Source organism: Poeciliopsis prolifica, unplaced genomic scaffold, assembly GCF_027474105.1.
Source record: "Poeciliopsis prolifica strain line A6 unplaced genomic scaffold, Auburn_PproV2 SCAFFOLD123, whole genome shotgun sequence".
Classification (NCBI taxonomy): Eukaryota; Metazoa; Chordata; class Actinopteri; order Cyprinodontiformes; family Poeciliidae; genus Poeciliopsis; species Poeciliopsis prolifica.
Window position 1 is genome coordinate 1,487 of NW_026562498.1, and position 16,014 is coordinate 17,500.

General features: G+C 46.0%; 1 pseudogene; it reads right to left on the reverse strand.

Annotated features, from left to right (window-relative positions):
* Nucleotides 1–1,735: 1,735 nt before the first annotated feature.
* The window catches only part of LOC129354994 (netrin receptor DCC-like), an 87,992-nt pseudogene continuing 73,713 nt past the window's right edge, over nucleotides 1,736–16,014 (reverse strand).

Consider the following 16,014-nt stretch of genomic DNA (forward strand, 5'->3'; position numbering starts at 1 on the left):
TAACTATTAGGCTGTCAAGTTTCCCTGTAGGGAACTGGTCCTTCCTCTGTTCACTCCAGTTTGTGTGGTTTTGTGTCTGCCAATCCAAACCCGTCACAGACGATGTCAGGAGTTGTTTTGGTCTCATGTCTAAAGGTGTGAATTGTTGCAAACCGCCTGAGGAGACGAGTCACGGCTGCAGACTGGCTGCTAAAGAGATGAAACCCGAGGCCACCGCCTCTGTTTTCCTGCTTCTGTCCTGCTGTGCTCCACGCTGGAGATCTGTACAAACGTATTTCCTTTGACTAGGCCTTTAAAGGCCTGTTTGGTTGCTCTGCTTTCACCACAGGATACAGCCACAGCGACCTAAACCCAGCTCTCCAGGGAATTCTGGGTAAAATCCCCACATCTCCTACATGCTGTATATTCCTCTGCTGTATGTTCAACCAAGCGTTAACACACGCACACACACACACACACACACACACACCACACACACACACACACACACACACACACACCACACACACACACACACACACATCCTCGCAGTGGCACTCCAGACTCCAGGAAAGTTGAGGAAATGTCACATTTGTCTCAAAGTTGGTCTGACAGTAACAAACTTGACAAGAGCAGGAAGTTTTTTTTTTCGTTTTCTTCCTCAGCATCGACTTGCAGGGAAAGCGACTCAGGCAGGACCCACATACACAAACACAGACGCACAACTGCAGCGCATGACGCAGGCTGTGTGACAGCTGAAGAGCGATCTGCTGGAAGCCGCAGCGGCTCGGCGAACACGCCAGCCGACAGAATGATTACAGCTGCAGGTTGGATTTAGACCTGCCTCCACAACCAGCTGACTTTATGACTCTGCAGCCGCACCAAGGACCCGACACTTCATCGGCTCTGACGGTAACTCTGGTTCGGATGCTTTAGACGCTTCCTCTGGCTTTAACTCAGTCCTGTCACTGGTTTCCTGCAGTCTGAAACCGAACTCTTCCTCCCACTAGCGGACTGGGAAGTTACAGAGTCATGAAGTCAGAGATGGAGGTCTGATAAAGAGGCAGTTTTATGTAAAAATGCTGCTTATGTGAAATCATTTTAAAGAAATTTGATGCTTTGAAATTGGGCCTGTGTGTCTTTAAGAAGCTCCTGCTGTTTCTGAAGCCCCGCCTCCAGGAAGTCATGCCAACATGGCTCCTCTATTAACCCTTTCACAGCATTTTTCCAGCGTCGCTCTGAGATGAGCTCAGCAGCTGTTTGCTAATTGCTGCTGGCTAGTCTGCAGGGGCTGAATGGGGAGGGCGGGGCTAGGCCCACCCATACATATAACTATTATATTTTTGGACAGTATTATCATATTATTACCACATTATTCTGTTTCTATTCTTATTTTATTCTGACTTTATCGTCTGATTCATTTTCTTACATTACAGCCGCGTTAGGATCAAAGTCGCATTATTGCAACTTTTTTTTTGCACGATTCTCTTATTATTGTGACTTTTTTCTGGTAATATTAATATTTTTGTATTATTTTGTTGCATCATGTATTCTCTTACTATTTAAACTTTATTGTTATATTTTTCCTATCACTAATTGAACATTTTGTTTCTCATCACTGATTCACGTTTTCCTTCAGAGCTTCTTCAGTCTGGAGACATTTCTTCATCTTCTTTAAATGTTTTGATCTTTTTTAGAATCTCGGCAAAATGTTCAGCAGCGTCTTTTCTTTTCACTGTGATTCACTGAGGAGGCTTCAAACTCCCAGAGAGTCGGAGCGTCCAACGGCCGCCGGGTTCTGATCCGCCGGGTTCTGATCCGCCGGGTCCGCTTTCTTCTCCAGAACCACCGCCGAGTCGGAGGCGACCCGTTTGTGGCATGAAAGTGACGGGTTCTCTGTGACTCCACTCCAGATGAGGATTTTAATTCTCTGTTTGGTTTAAAGTGAAGAAGAACAGAGAGAAACGACCCAAACGGACCCAAACGTTGTGGCTCTGCTGCTCTGATCATCACTTCATCTCGGCTCTCTGGCCGCATTCGGCTGAGCGGCTCAGATCAGCAGCGACAAACACGATTCAAACTCGTAACTCCCAGTAAATTCGGCTGCATTCAGTTTCCTGTTTCGTTAAAAGCGGGTCGATTCTCTGCGTTGGCCGCAGCGGCGTTTGCTCAGGGCGCTATCAGCTAAAGGGGCGCTGCTACTACGGTTCAAACACCAATCACAAAGAATAAACATCACGGATGTGCAGCCCTGACTGAAGCCGTTTCTCTTCATTCTTTGCATTGAAAATACAAAAATCTGAAATTATTTAGATGTATTGATGAGGAACTCTGACTTCAATATTTCCATAATTTGCTGTTTTTAGTTTTCTGGGTCTGAATTCTGTGCAACTGGAACCATTTTTCTGATCTTTTCGGTGTAACCGTGGCACCAGGGTGTTTTACGACTGGTAGTGTCCACCATGTTTCCTGAGCGGAGCTAGTTAGCGTTAGCGTTAGCGGGAGGATCCATGTTTACAGGGGAACCTGTGAAGCTCCGCCCTCACACCGATGTTCGTTCGCCGTTTGTTCATCTCTCTGTTCCTTAGTGGATCAAACTTCTAAACTTTCCTGGGGAAGGTTCAGAAACGTCCAGAAAGGTCAGAGGTCAGAGCGAGCGGTGGGATCAGACGCTCGCCCGGCCGGCCCGGTTTGATGAAACAGTGGAGCCATTTGGAGCGGCTGAACGCTGAGGCCTATCAATCATGACAGGAGAGTGAAAACGGTGCAGCCTAAACGAGGTCGGCTCCGCAGAGCGAGGCGAGTTCTTCTTCATGGGCAGCAAAGAAACGTTCTTTCATCATTTCCTGAGCAGCTGCTTCGATTAGAGAGGCAACTCCTGCTAACGGAGCTGCAGCTAAACGCCGCAAGTTTCTCCCTCTAATGAGCTTCTCGGCCAAACACAAACATGACCTTTGACCTCCAGATGCTACAAACATCTGCCGAGCTAAGTAAACCCAGACCGCCTGATGACCTCTGACCCCGCTGTCATCGTCTGCAGAGCGAATCAGAGAGTGAAGCGACGTAATGCTCAGACAGGAAACAGGAAGTGAGAAACAAGGTCAGATCACCGGAGAGGAAGCTCTGATTGATGAGCTTCCTGAACGCTAACGAGACCCGGGAAACGAGTCGGACCTGATCTGGTCCAGGCTCCAGACTCTAAACCGGACCGGGTTCTGGTTCTGGACCGGGTTTCCATCCAGTCCAGAACCAGTCTGGGTTTCTGATCGCTGCCCAGCTGGGTCCAAACAACCAGAAATGATCTTCAGGTCAATTTGAAACAAGTTCTTCGGCACGGCAGTGGCAGCATCATGCTGTGGATGGTGGTCAGTGCAGAGGCGTCGACTTACCCGGGACAGGACGACCTCCAGGGTGATGTTCTGAGGAGGAGCGCTGGGAACTGCAGAGACACACACACACACACACACACACACACACACACACACACACACACACACACACACACACACACACACACATCAGATTCAGAATTTTGTACAAATAAAATCAGATTTAATGAACTCAATCAGCTGCTGTATTAGTGAACAGTTTCAGACTGACTCAGTGCTGCTTCATTTGCAATAAAAACAGAACCACAAATCAGAAAATGTTTCTGCCTGGGACAACGAACCAGGCTGTGGGCAGCGTTAGCTCTCCGTAGGTCAGACACAGGAGCCAGCTGGGAGTTTGTTTATTTACTGCCATCAATCACACCTGATGGCTTCAGCTGAGACAGGAAGCAGATGGGCACAACAGCAGACTGAGCCAGCAGGGCGGCGCCGCAGGTTCACTCTGCTCATCATTATTCTGGCCCCAATGTAGCCCCATACAATAAAGATTAACTAGAAGCATTTTGAAACCAAAATATTTTTTACAACTGATAAATAATTTAAGAGTGAATAAAAGCATCAAAACTGAAAAAAGTTATGAACTATTTTTAGGTTCAAACTTATTTTGGGCACAAATTTAGCCCCATATGATGAAGCCTGTTAGTGAAAATATCATTTTAACTGGATTGATTTCAGCACTGAAGCTCCCGCCTGTATGTGGACTGCAGGACAGATTTATGTGAACGTCCAGCAGGATGTGATGTTCGCATCAACAGACGGCGCCCGGGCCTCAGCGAGTCGTCCAATCAGAGGCCTGATGGAGGATCTGTAGTTTATCGGCTCGTTCAGCTGCTCAGCTCCTCTGTTTCGGGTTTTATTGAGGATTCAATTAGCCCGCCAGTCGCAGTTATCACGGCGGCCCAGATGGCGCGTCCACAAAACGTCTCCGTGTCGGGTATTACTCACGGCGTTTATGGCCGACCGCACAGAGACAGACGGCTTATTAACGACGGCTCTGAGCGGACGGGACCCGCTATCTGGTTCTGACTGATGGACCGAACCGGGCCCTCAGATCCTTCACTTTAAGTCTTCGTAGGAAAACGCATCCGGTCTCGACCCGGTTCTACGAACATCAGCTCAGAACAGCTGAGCATTAGCATCAGTTCCCACTGAACACTGGTATAGAGATTCAGCATTAGCTCCCGCTAAACACCATGTTGGCGCAACACTTTAGCATTAGCTTCTACAGGGTGTTAGCTTCTGCTAAATATGGGGCAAACAGCTTTAGCATTAGCTTCTGTTGCTACAGAGTGTTAGCTTCAGATTCTGCTAAATATAGTGTGAATAGCTTTAGCATTAGCTTGTGCTTAACACCATATTCAGCATTAGCATAGCTACTGTTTATAATAGTGCTTTAGGGCTAGCCTTGCTAACGTTTTAGCTAACAGTGCCACCACTGCTCTATATAAATCAACATTATTCTCTTTTTGTTTGTATTTCTTCTACTTTTTGGATTAATTTTGTTTCTGAAACATTTTCTAAGTTTCTTCATCCTGTTTCCTCTGTGTGCTCCAGCAAACACAGGCTGAACTGTGTGTGTGTGTGTGTGTGTGTGTGTGTGTGTGTGTGTGTGTGTGTGTGTGTGTGTGTGTGTATGGACTCCATTAACGTGTCAGGCAAAAATGAAGCCGCTCTCTCTCTGCTCCTCTCTGGCTTAATTAAAGACCCCCAACGTCCCCTAATGAAACTCCTGCCAGCAGGGAGGGCTGAGACGAGCTAACGAGACACACACACACACACACACACACACACACACACACACACACACACACAGAGCCAGGTATTAACCAGCACCTGGTCCAATTACTCAGCTCCTACTTGGTAACTGGGACCAGTACAGACCAGTCAGCCTCACTGGGAGCTTTTGCTCTTTAATCCTATGAGACATTTTATCCTCCAGATTTATTGAAGTTTCTGTTTCCCACATTGAAGAGTCGAAAAGACGACGACGTTCTGCTGTTTGTTTCGACCTGCAGAAAGTATTTACGCCCCTAAACTTTGACACGTTTCACTTTAAAAGTGTTTGTTGGGATTTTATGGGTCGGACTGAAGCAAAGTTCTGCTCATGTTAAATGGAGGAAATTAGTTTTTAAATCTGAAAAGTGCGGCAGGCTCTTTTACTCTGATACCCTCAGACAATTGCAGATGAAAACATTAGTTGAACTTTCTGCTCAAATGAGATTCTCATGGTGAAACATGGCGGTGGCAGCATCATGCTGCATCATATTTCACTTTCAGTGAATATCAACTAAGTGAAATATGTTCTCATTTTAAACAATCAGCATTTGTTTAAACGTTTAGGATTAAAAATCACTTTTGCATGAAGAAGTTGATATTTGTGGAAAATGAATGAAAAAAAAATCTCATTCCAAACTGATGACAAAAAAAATGGATATAAAAATGTTCTGGTTCTTCAATCTGTTGTGGAAATTCAATCAAACGATTGTTTGAAAAGCTGCTGGGACATTAATTTGTAATTAAATTGGTTTTAAAAACGTGAATCATCATTTCTGGAGGCGCTGCAGAACCGTCCTGGACCCACATGAAGAGACGAAAACTGTTTTTAGGACTGATGACGTTTCGGATGGAGGTTCCCGGCTCACCGTCTGAGTGCGTCGTCACAGTGACGGTCTCGGAGGCGGTGCCCGGTCCGTAGCGGTTGATGGCCAGAACCCGGACCGTGTATTCGGTGAACCTGTGGAGTCCGTCCATCTTGTAGTTAGTCCCGCTCACCTCCACGCTCTGGATGGAGACGCAGAGCACAGATTAACGCGGTGCGGCGCCAAACGGCTCCGGAGCCCCGCCCGGCGCTCACCTGCTCCTTCCCGGACGGGCTCTCGGTCCACAGCAGCCGGTAGCCCAGGACGGGTCCGTTAGGGAGGCTGGGCGGCTCCCAGCTCACCTGGATGGAGGTGGGGGACAGAGCCAGCGCCCGCAGAGACTCCACCCTGCTGGGGACCTGGACTGCAGGGACACAACCACAGGAAGAGACGCTGAGCTTGAGCAGCTAGCAGCTAGCGTTACAGCTAGCAGCTAACAGAGGAGCTAATGCTTATCTTAGCGCTTTGGCTCACTTTGAGAACATCATTTAGCTCCTATCAAAATAAACATCTCAAAACTACTCTCAGGTTTCAAAATTATTTCCGGAAAAAATTTTATGACCCCAATTTAACCCCATACAAAAAGAGTTTGAGACAGAAATTTACATTTTCTGTTGAGAGAAAAACATTTGAAACAAAAAAACTATGTAAAGTTGAAGCTGATATAATTTTAAAAAATTTTAAAAGCTTAAAGCTGCTTCTTGGTTGGAAAATTATTTGGCCCCAATTTAACCCCATACTAAAAGTTAGATGAAAAACCCCAAATGCTTCAGTTTCAGGTTGGAAACATTTGACTTTTTTCAAAACGAAAAAAATGTCAAAACACTTTTCAGTTTCAAATTCACTTTGGGATCAAATTTCAAAACACTGCTGTGAGGAATCTGGTTGGCCCTGATGTAGCTCCGTAGAGGCTACATGAGGCGGCTTACGGTCGGGCTTGGTGGCGATCTGCAGGGGGGCGGAGCTGCGGCCGGGCCCCGCCTCGCTGTACGCCACCACCCTGAAGCTGTAGCTCTCCTCGGGCTTCAGGTTGGACACGGTCAGCTCCAGAGACTCCGGCTCCGACACGTTCACTGACCGCTCCCTGCGTGGGAAAACACGCCGCCATGACTTTGTGCGATAATCTGAGTGTTAATCAGCTGTAGTCTGCGCTAATCCCCCCCGAGTCTGGAGCTAATCCTGGGATTAAGAGCCTCTGGACCATCACCTGGTCAGAGATGAAACAATCAGCTGATTTCCTGCAGCGCAGAGTAACGGCCTAGTTAAAGTAAGCTCAGGTCCCATCCTGACCCGGTTCGTCCATCAGAACCAGAATGAAGGTTTTAATCTGGAAACTTCTGCTTTCAGATTAAAGATTAAATTACATTTTTCATTCAGCACAAAGTTTTATTTTCACCTCTGATCAGAAACTGAAATTTATTCATGAAATAAATTCATAATATTTAGAATATGACCAGAAAAACAAGAAATAAAAACAAAGTAATAATTTCCAGTGAGGTTATTAAACATTTATCTGGTTTTACTCTCCAGATCTCAGAACCAGACATGAGTAGAAGATCATAGATCAATCAGCTTATTGATGAACCACAATCAGGAAAATCATCTTCGTCCCCTGATCCTCCATCAAACCCTCTCTCTCTCTCTCCATCTCTCTCCCTCTCTCTCTCTCTCTCCCTCCATCTCTCTCTCTCTATCTCTCTCTCTGTCTCTCTCTCTCTCCCTCCATCTCTCCATCTCTCTCTCCCTCCATCTCTCTCCCTCCCTCTCTCTCCCTCCATCTCTCTCTCCCTCCCTCTCTCTCTCCCTCCGTCTCTCCTCCTCTCCTCTTCCTCAGTCGGTTCCTCTGAGGTTCTGCGTTGCATCGTCCTGTGAATCATTGGACCTGACAAACCCTCAGCCTGTTTTCCTCTGTTAATCAGGAGAACTGACAATCTCTTTATCCGTCCCTTTCAGGGCTCAACTTCCTCTGGTTTGATCTCGGCGGGCCGGCGGCTCCCTGGGGAACCGGCTGCCGCTCCGCCTCGAGCCGACCCGACGGATCAGAACCGCAGGTTTCATCTGTCATCTCCGCTGCTTCAACGCTTTGTGAGTGAGCTAACGGAGAGTTGATCCTCCTAACGGAGAGTTGATCCTCCTAACGGAGAGTTGATCCTCAGAATCCTCTGATGATGTAGAAACACTGGAAATGAGACCAAACTAACTTCACAGCTTCTCGTCTCTGAGCCTTAAAGTCACTTTGGAGAAAATGTCTTGTGAAATCAGTAGAACTTATTCATCAACGTTAACTAATTACTGACTTCAACCAGCTGCTGTATCTTGATGACAAGTTACTTCTGGGTTCGTTTTGATTTGTACTGGTTTCTAAAACATTTGGAGAGGTGAAAGTTTTCTATGATTTCATTCTGATAGATCAGCAGGAATTAGAGCAGAAATGTCAACTGGAGTAAAAGTAATTAGAAATCTGAAAAGTGTGGCCCGTTTCATACTTATTTGAACATCTCCTAATATTTCTGCTGAGTTTAAAGACGATGTTAGCGACTAAGTTCATGTTGCTAACGTTTAAGGAAAACTTGGTCCATAAAACCAAAGCTTGCTGATTCGAAATGAGACGGTTTTCTCTGCTTACAGAGTTTCTGCAGGTTTTCGCTCAAATTTAAGACTTTTAAAGACCATTATGGATGGAAATTAAGACCTTTATAATCTGTGTGTGTGAGTCAGAATGAGCCAAAGACGAACGTCATCAAGCCAACTGACCATAAACTTAAATGAACAATAATGGACATGAAAAAGCTAGCTAGCTTTAGATTTGCTAATGCTAGCTTTAGCTAATTTACAACTAGCTAGCTTTAGATTTGCGAACGCTTCGCATAATAGTTACAGTAAATATGCAAAATTGAATAGTCCTGCCAGTAAAATTTACGACAAGTAATTAACATATTTAAGACCAATTCATGTTTTTTGTTGGTATTTAAGACTTTTTAAGTCCTTGATTTTACATGCACAAATTTAAGACTTTCTAATGAGTGTGTGGACTCCAGGCTACATATTGATCTTATTAAATGCATTGATAATGCTATTGATCATTTCACAAAGAGCCAAAATGAGGCAGGTTGTAGAAATCAAAGATGGCTGCCGTTACAGCAAATCTCCAGAGTTACAGCAAATACAAAATCTGGTCTTACCTCTCAACTCCGGCCTGGGAGTAGTAGACGCCGTACGTCTGCACGCCTCCTCCGGTCTCCTCCGGGGGGCGCCAGCTGAGCCGGACGAACCGGCTGGACACTAGGACAGGGACCAGGTCGCGGGGGGCAGAGGGGAGGGCAACGCCTGGGCTGGGGGACACTGGTGGGGGATCAGAGGAGGAGTAAGTCAAAGGGGAGCCAGAAGGAGGAAGAGGAGGTGTGAGGGCGGGGCCGAACTGAGTGGGTGTGGTCTCTGTTAACGGTTCGTCCAGGTGGGGGGGACGGAGGACGACAAGGGGGGAGGAGGAGAGGGACGCAAGCAAAGGGGAGACGGAGCAACGAAAAGGCAAAGAGGACGGATGAGATGAGCAGAGAAGGAACGAAAAAGACGTGAAAGAGACAAGAAGGAAGAGAAGGAGGAAGAAGAGAGGTGAAGAAGATCACAGAAGAAAAGGCATCCGAAAAACCTGAACGTCTACGGCGGAGAAAACTACAGGACTAAACTACATAAACTACAGGACTAAACTACATAAACTACAGGACTAAAGTACATAAACTACAGGACTAAACTACATAAACTACGAACTAAACTACATAAACTACAGGACTAAACTACATAAACTACAGGACTAAACTACATAAACTACAGGACTAAACTACATAAACTATAGGACTAAACTACATAAACTACAGGACTAAACTACATAAACTACAGAACTAAACTACATAAACTACAGGACTAAACTACATAAACTATAGGACTAAACTACATAAACTACAGGACTAAACTACATAAACTACAGAACTAAACTACATAAACTACAGGACTAAACTACATAAACTACAGGACTAAACTACATAAACTATAGGACTAAACTACATAAACTACAGGACTAAACTACATAAACTACAGGACTAAACTACATAAACTACAGGACTAAACTACATAAACTATAGGACTAAACTACATAAACTACAGGACTAAACTACATAAACTACAGGACTAAACTACATAAACTACAGGACTAAACTACATAAACTACAGGACTAAACTACATAAACTACAGGACTAAACTACGGCCAAAGCTTCACTGAATCAACATCCGACTGTTTCTCCTTTAACCATATTAATTCAGTTCATCCTGATAAAATGTTTAACGTTAGCTGACTCATCTTGAATCAAATCAAACATTTTACACACTTCTCTCATTACTTACAGGAAACATAATTCATACACATCAGATTTCAGATTAAATGTCTGGATTGGAGTGGAAACATGTTGCTCAACAGTTTCTACTGATGCTGAGATGGTTGAAAATGAGAGAAATGGAAACAAAAACCAAAAATAAAACATTAAAAAACATGAAATGCAGATTATGATCAACTGTGTTAAATATCTGCTAATCTCTGACAGTAGAGATTAGCAAGTCCAAATATTTGATACAACTGTTGAGATTATTAAAAATCTGAAGCCTTAAAACGTTTTATAAACTTTAAATTAATGCTAGCCTGCTAACGGCTAAAATCCACAAAACACAAAGAAACACTAATTTAACACTTCAAGCAGCGAATAGATCCAAATTAAACTGTGGAAATGTTTTAATGCTAACACAGAAGCTAACAGCTACCTTGTCTCCTTCCAGCCAATCAGCACCAAGTAAAGTGAATGCTGCTCCAGGATTGGCTGCTTTGCAAACACCAACCAATAGCGAGTCAGCTAGCTTCGCTGCTAGCTACTTTAGCTTCCAAAGCTGCGTTTTGTCTTTAACATTTTAGAGAAAATGATCCAGAAAAACATGTTGGCAGGGAAGAGATGAGGCCTTCAAGCTGCTGCAGCTGCTTTCAGAAATTATGGGAATTTCTTCAGCACTCATAACCCTGCCGCTTTAAAAATGCCGTCCATCCATTTGCAGTCGTGTCTCTGAGTGTAAATCAGGAGAGGAAACATTTTGTGACGGTTTCAGAAAGGCCTGTAATGATTCTGCTATCGACCGCCGGAGATGCTCAGCATTCAGGAGCGAAGCTGCTTCCAAATGCTACGTCCAGATAGCCTAACGCATTATTGAATGCACTTTAAAAGAGCAACCCATCTTTATATGGAGGGCACGACGTGCAAAAATTAGAGGAAAATCGAGCTGAGCGCCCCCACATCTCCATGCACTTTAAGGAGATTTAAATGTGCGACATTTCCAGACAGAGTGGATGGAAACAGAAATCTGAGAAAACATCTTTAACCAAAGTGACTCCATCCAGTGTCCTGCTCCCGCCAGGAGAAGCCGAGAAAAATCCAATTTATCCCCGCGGTCAGAGGTCAAGACAGTCTGCAGAGACTTTAAACGCTTTTGTCCGTCTGAGAACATGTCAATAAAAGCTTCTGCGAATTCACACCGACATTTCACAATTTGTTTTTGCTGCTAAGAGCGAGAGGAAGGAGGAGAGGCAGCGGCAGCACGCCCCCTCTCCGCTGCTGCAGATGAGATTTCAGGGTGTGAAGGGCGGATTTGTTCCTGATCGGTGACCCGGCTGCAGAAAAACACGGCGAACTGCAGCCGACTGAGCGGGAAGGCGTCAGTCTCTGGAAACAGACGGCGCGGATAAATAATGGAGTCGGACAGCAAGGAGGAGAGCCAGAAAACAATCTGAATAAGTGTGAAAATTACACCGCAGCCGAAAGCTGCTCTGCATTTAGATTGATTCTGCAGCGCTGGTCCGGAGGAACACGGAGTTCTGGTTCTGGTGCTGAACACGGCCGGAACAGAGAGACCCACATGTTACAGCAGACATGAGCCTGAAGCCTGAACACAAACAAAACCATCCTCAGCAGCTGATCCACGTTTCCTCGGTACAGAATATGCATCCGGGTCATTTCTGCTGTGGTTCTTCTCAGCGAGTCGAACTGAGTCGAACCGAGTCGAATGGAGCAAGCAGAAACTCAGTGCAGTCAGATCTGATTCTCCTGCTAGCGCTAAGCTAACCTGTTTGCTTTGGTTTACCCACAATGCTCTGCACTGTAGTCCACTTCCTGCGTTTGGAGCGTCTTCGGTTCGCTTGGCGTTCACATTAAACCCAGACTGAGGTTTGCAAAAGCAGGAAGTGATGACAGCGCAAGGCATTCTGGGTAAATGCAACCAAAACAAACAAGTTAGTGACAGAAATGACTAAAATAATCTGAAGCCTCCATTTGAGTTTCCATTCCAGACGTTGCCAAACATTTGGAAACACTTAAAAACTGAAACACTAATAAATATTTACACTGATAAATATTTACACTGATAAATATTTACACTGATAAATATCTAAGGCCCTGATGTGACGAGCAGGAAGCAGATTTAAATCCTGCAGCTTCATTCTGCGTGACGCCGATACGCCGCCGTCCTCAACTCAATTTCAGGGCTCATTTCAGCCAGCTGCTGTAAAACCGCCGGCCGGCCTCTCACACACACACACACACACACACACACACACACACACACACACACGCACACACACACACACACACACACACACACACCACACACAGGGATCTGATTCCTCTGGTGTTTAAATGTCACCTGCTGACCTGAAGCGTTAGACGAACATAAACTCAGAAAAACTTATTTAAATGAATCAAACTTTGGAAAAATATTAAAATATCCAAAAACTAAAAATTGTTACTTTTCATGACATTTTATCTATTAATGCAACATTTTGTATTTTTGCAGTGTATTTTGTAGAGCTGAAACGATTAATCAGATTAATCAATAACAGAAATTACCTTAAGAGAGTAACTTATTTTAACTAAATCAATCCGATCAATTCCTAATCGCAGTTATGACTGATGTCTACAGACGGGACTCTGAAGGCCCGGGCGCCGCGTGTTGAGCCTCGCTGCTGTGAGGCTCTGTGGAGTCAGAGGGAACCTGATGAAAGCTGCTAATGACAGCGAGTCTGTGTGCACTGACAGGCTGTGTGTGTGTGTGTGTGTGTGTGTGTGTGTGTGTGTGTGTGTGTGTGTGTGTGTGTGTGTGTGTGTGTGTGTGTGTGTGTGTGTGTGTGTGACTTGCATGAACAATCAGAGAGTGGAAAAGCCTCCAGTGTAATTTCCAGTAATTCCAGGTGTTTTTCTGTCACGCTGCGCCGTTCTCTGATGTTATTACTGTGAAAGCTGCAACCTTTGACCCCATGAGATCATCAGCTGCTCTGGAGGAAAACAAGGGAAGGTTCTGCTTTTGCTCCTGCTGCATTTTTTATGACGGATTTTTGTGTTACAGAGCGAATATCAAGCAGCTTCACGACCAGACTGGATGAAATGATCGAATCCGAGGGGAACCCAGCGATGCAGCTATGAGGCTCAGCCCGATGAGGCTCAGCCCGATGAGGCTCAGCCCGATGAGGCGCAGCCCGATGAGGCTCAGCCCGATGAGGCTCAGCCCGATGAGGCTCAGCCCGATGAGGCTCAGCCCGATGAGGCGCAGCCCGATGAGGCTCAGCCCGATGAGGCTCAGCCCAATGAGGCTCAGCCCGATGAGGCACCGGCCCGATGAGGCGCAGCCCGATGAGGCTCAGCCCGATGAGGCTCAGCCCGATGAGGCTCAGCCCGATGAGGCACCGGCCCGATGAGGCACCGGCCCGATGAGGCTCAGCCCGATGAGGCTCGGCCCGATGAGGCACCGGCCCGATGAGGCGCGGCCCGATGAGGCGCGGCCCGATGAGGCACCGGCCCGATGAGGCACCGGCCCGATGAGGCACCGGCCCGATGAGGCTCAGCCCGATGAGGCACCGGCCCGATGAGGCACCGGCCCGATGAGGCTCAGCCCGATGAGGCACCGGCCCGATGAGGCACCGGCCCGATGAGGCACCGGCCCGATGAGGCGCGGCCCGATGTGTTTGTAGTTTATGTATCACAAATATCCAGTCACTCCTTCCTTTCTAAAGCAGCCTGTGATTTATCTGCACTAAACAGCAGGAAACCTGAAACATTTGCATAAAAACACCAAAATACGAGCAGAAGAGACTTTGTTTTCATTTAAATCCGTCGTTTAAAAGCTTCCAGTCTTCAGACTGAGCAGCAGCGGCTCAATGACCGTCAGCAAACCAAAATATGCGGCGGCAGCGGCGTCTCCTTCCTCCTTCACCCTCTTTGTCCTGAGCGATGGTGGCGGCTGCTTCAGCGCACCGAGTGATCGATGCCCAACACACACGCCGATGCGAACACACACACAGCGTGGCGACACGTTGTGGGTGTAGGTGGCGAAGCACAAACCTCTAACCGATCGATAGCAGCACACACACACACACCCACACCCACACACACACACACTCAGTCATAATACAGATGACCTTCCATTTTCTGAGCTCGATAAAAGGCGACGTCGAGGAGAGAGGAGGAGGATAAACATCTCTGCTTCTGTTTCTGGAGACGGTTTGTGCAGAGAGGAGAAAGGAAGATTTTAAAGACGATGGCGGATTCAGCAGAACGATGAGAAAAAAACATCAAACATAGAATAAAATGTTTCCTTTGATGCTTTAATCATTTTATTTTGATACCAGAAACTAAATGCAAATCTTCTCCAATGTGAAGCACGGTGGTGGCAGCATTATGCTTTGCTTTGCTGCAGGAGAGACGGGTGCACTTTGAACAATCTTAGCTAGATAGACATTTTATTCCAGCAGCAAGCTAGTCGTTTTGGGCTATCCATTTTCCATCCAGGAGAAGGCAAGCTAGCTATTTTAGCTCACTAGTAATTTAGCTAGGTGTTTTTATGTTCAGAGGCTAGCAAGTCAGCTAGCTCTTTTAGCTCGCTACTATTTTAGCTAGGTGTTTTATGTTCAGAGGCTAGCAAGTCAGCTAGCTCTTTTAGCTCGCTAGTATTTTAGCTAGGTGTTTTATGTTCAGAGGCTAGCAAGTCAGCTAGCTGTTTTAGCTTGCTAGTATTTTAGCTAGGTGTTTTATGTTCACAGGCTAGCAAGTCAGCTAGCTATATTAGCTAGGTATTCAGAGTCCACCGGCTCCTTTGGTTTGAGACGGACCGACTCCTTCTGGTTGACGTGTCCTAGAAAAAGTGATTTAATAAAGCAGCTAAAGTCCAACTGAACCTGGAAACACCTTCAGAAATCCTTGAGAGCCGCTGAGAGACCAGAATGTTGCAGAGATCGCTGTCGGACCGAGTCATCTGATGACATTATCTGAATCCTAATGACTGTTTTTCTGCCTCTTCTTCATATCAAACATGTGTTTTGGGGCTGAATCCCATTAAATCTGTCACCGGCGCGTCGCCGGGTCGCCGTGCCACTCGCTGTGGATTGAAATGACACTCGGCTGACAGATCGCTGCCGTGTCTCGGTTTGTTTTGTTTCTGCAGCAGGTTTTGTTTTTTTCTCGCCGTCAGAGCAGCAGCAGTCGGTTACAAAGGAGCGGGAAAAAACACAAGCTGTGACAGAAGAACGAAAATGGAAATGACCAGGAAACTCAGAGGGACGGAGGAAATTAGATAAGTTCAGGAGTTTTTACAGTGCAGAGATGTGGATGAATCCAAACAGTAGATTCAGAAATCAATTATTTCTGTGGAATACGTGAAGATTTGCAACATTAACCTGAGTTTTACTGGACAGAAAGAAGCTCAATGCTATTTATGACACAGATGGAGCTCCATACGAGACTGGATTAAATATGGAGTCCCACAGGGAGACGGACTGGGAACCTTTTAATTAGAGGGCTGGAATCGATGGATGGATGGATGGATGGATGATGGATGGATGGATGGATGGATGGATGGATGGATGATGGATGGATGATGGATGGATGGATGGATGGATGGATGGATGGATGGATGGATGGATGGATGG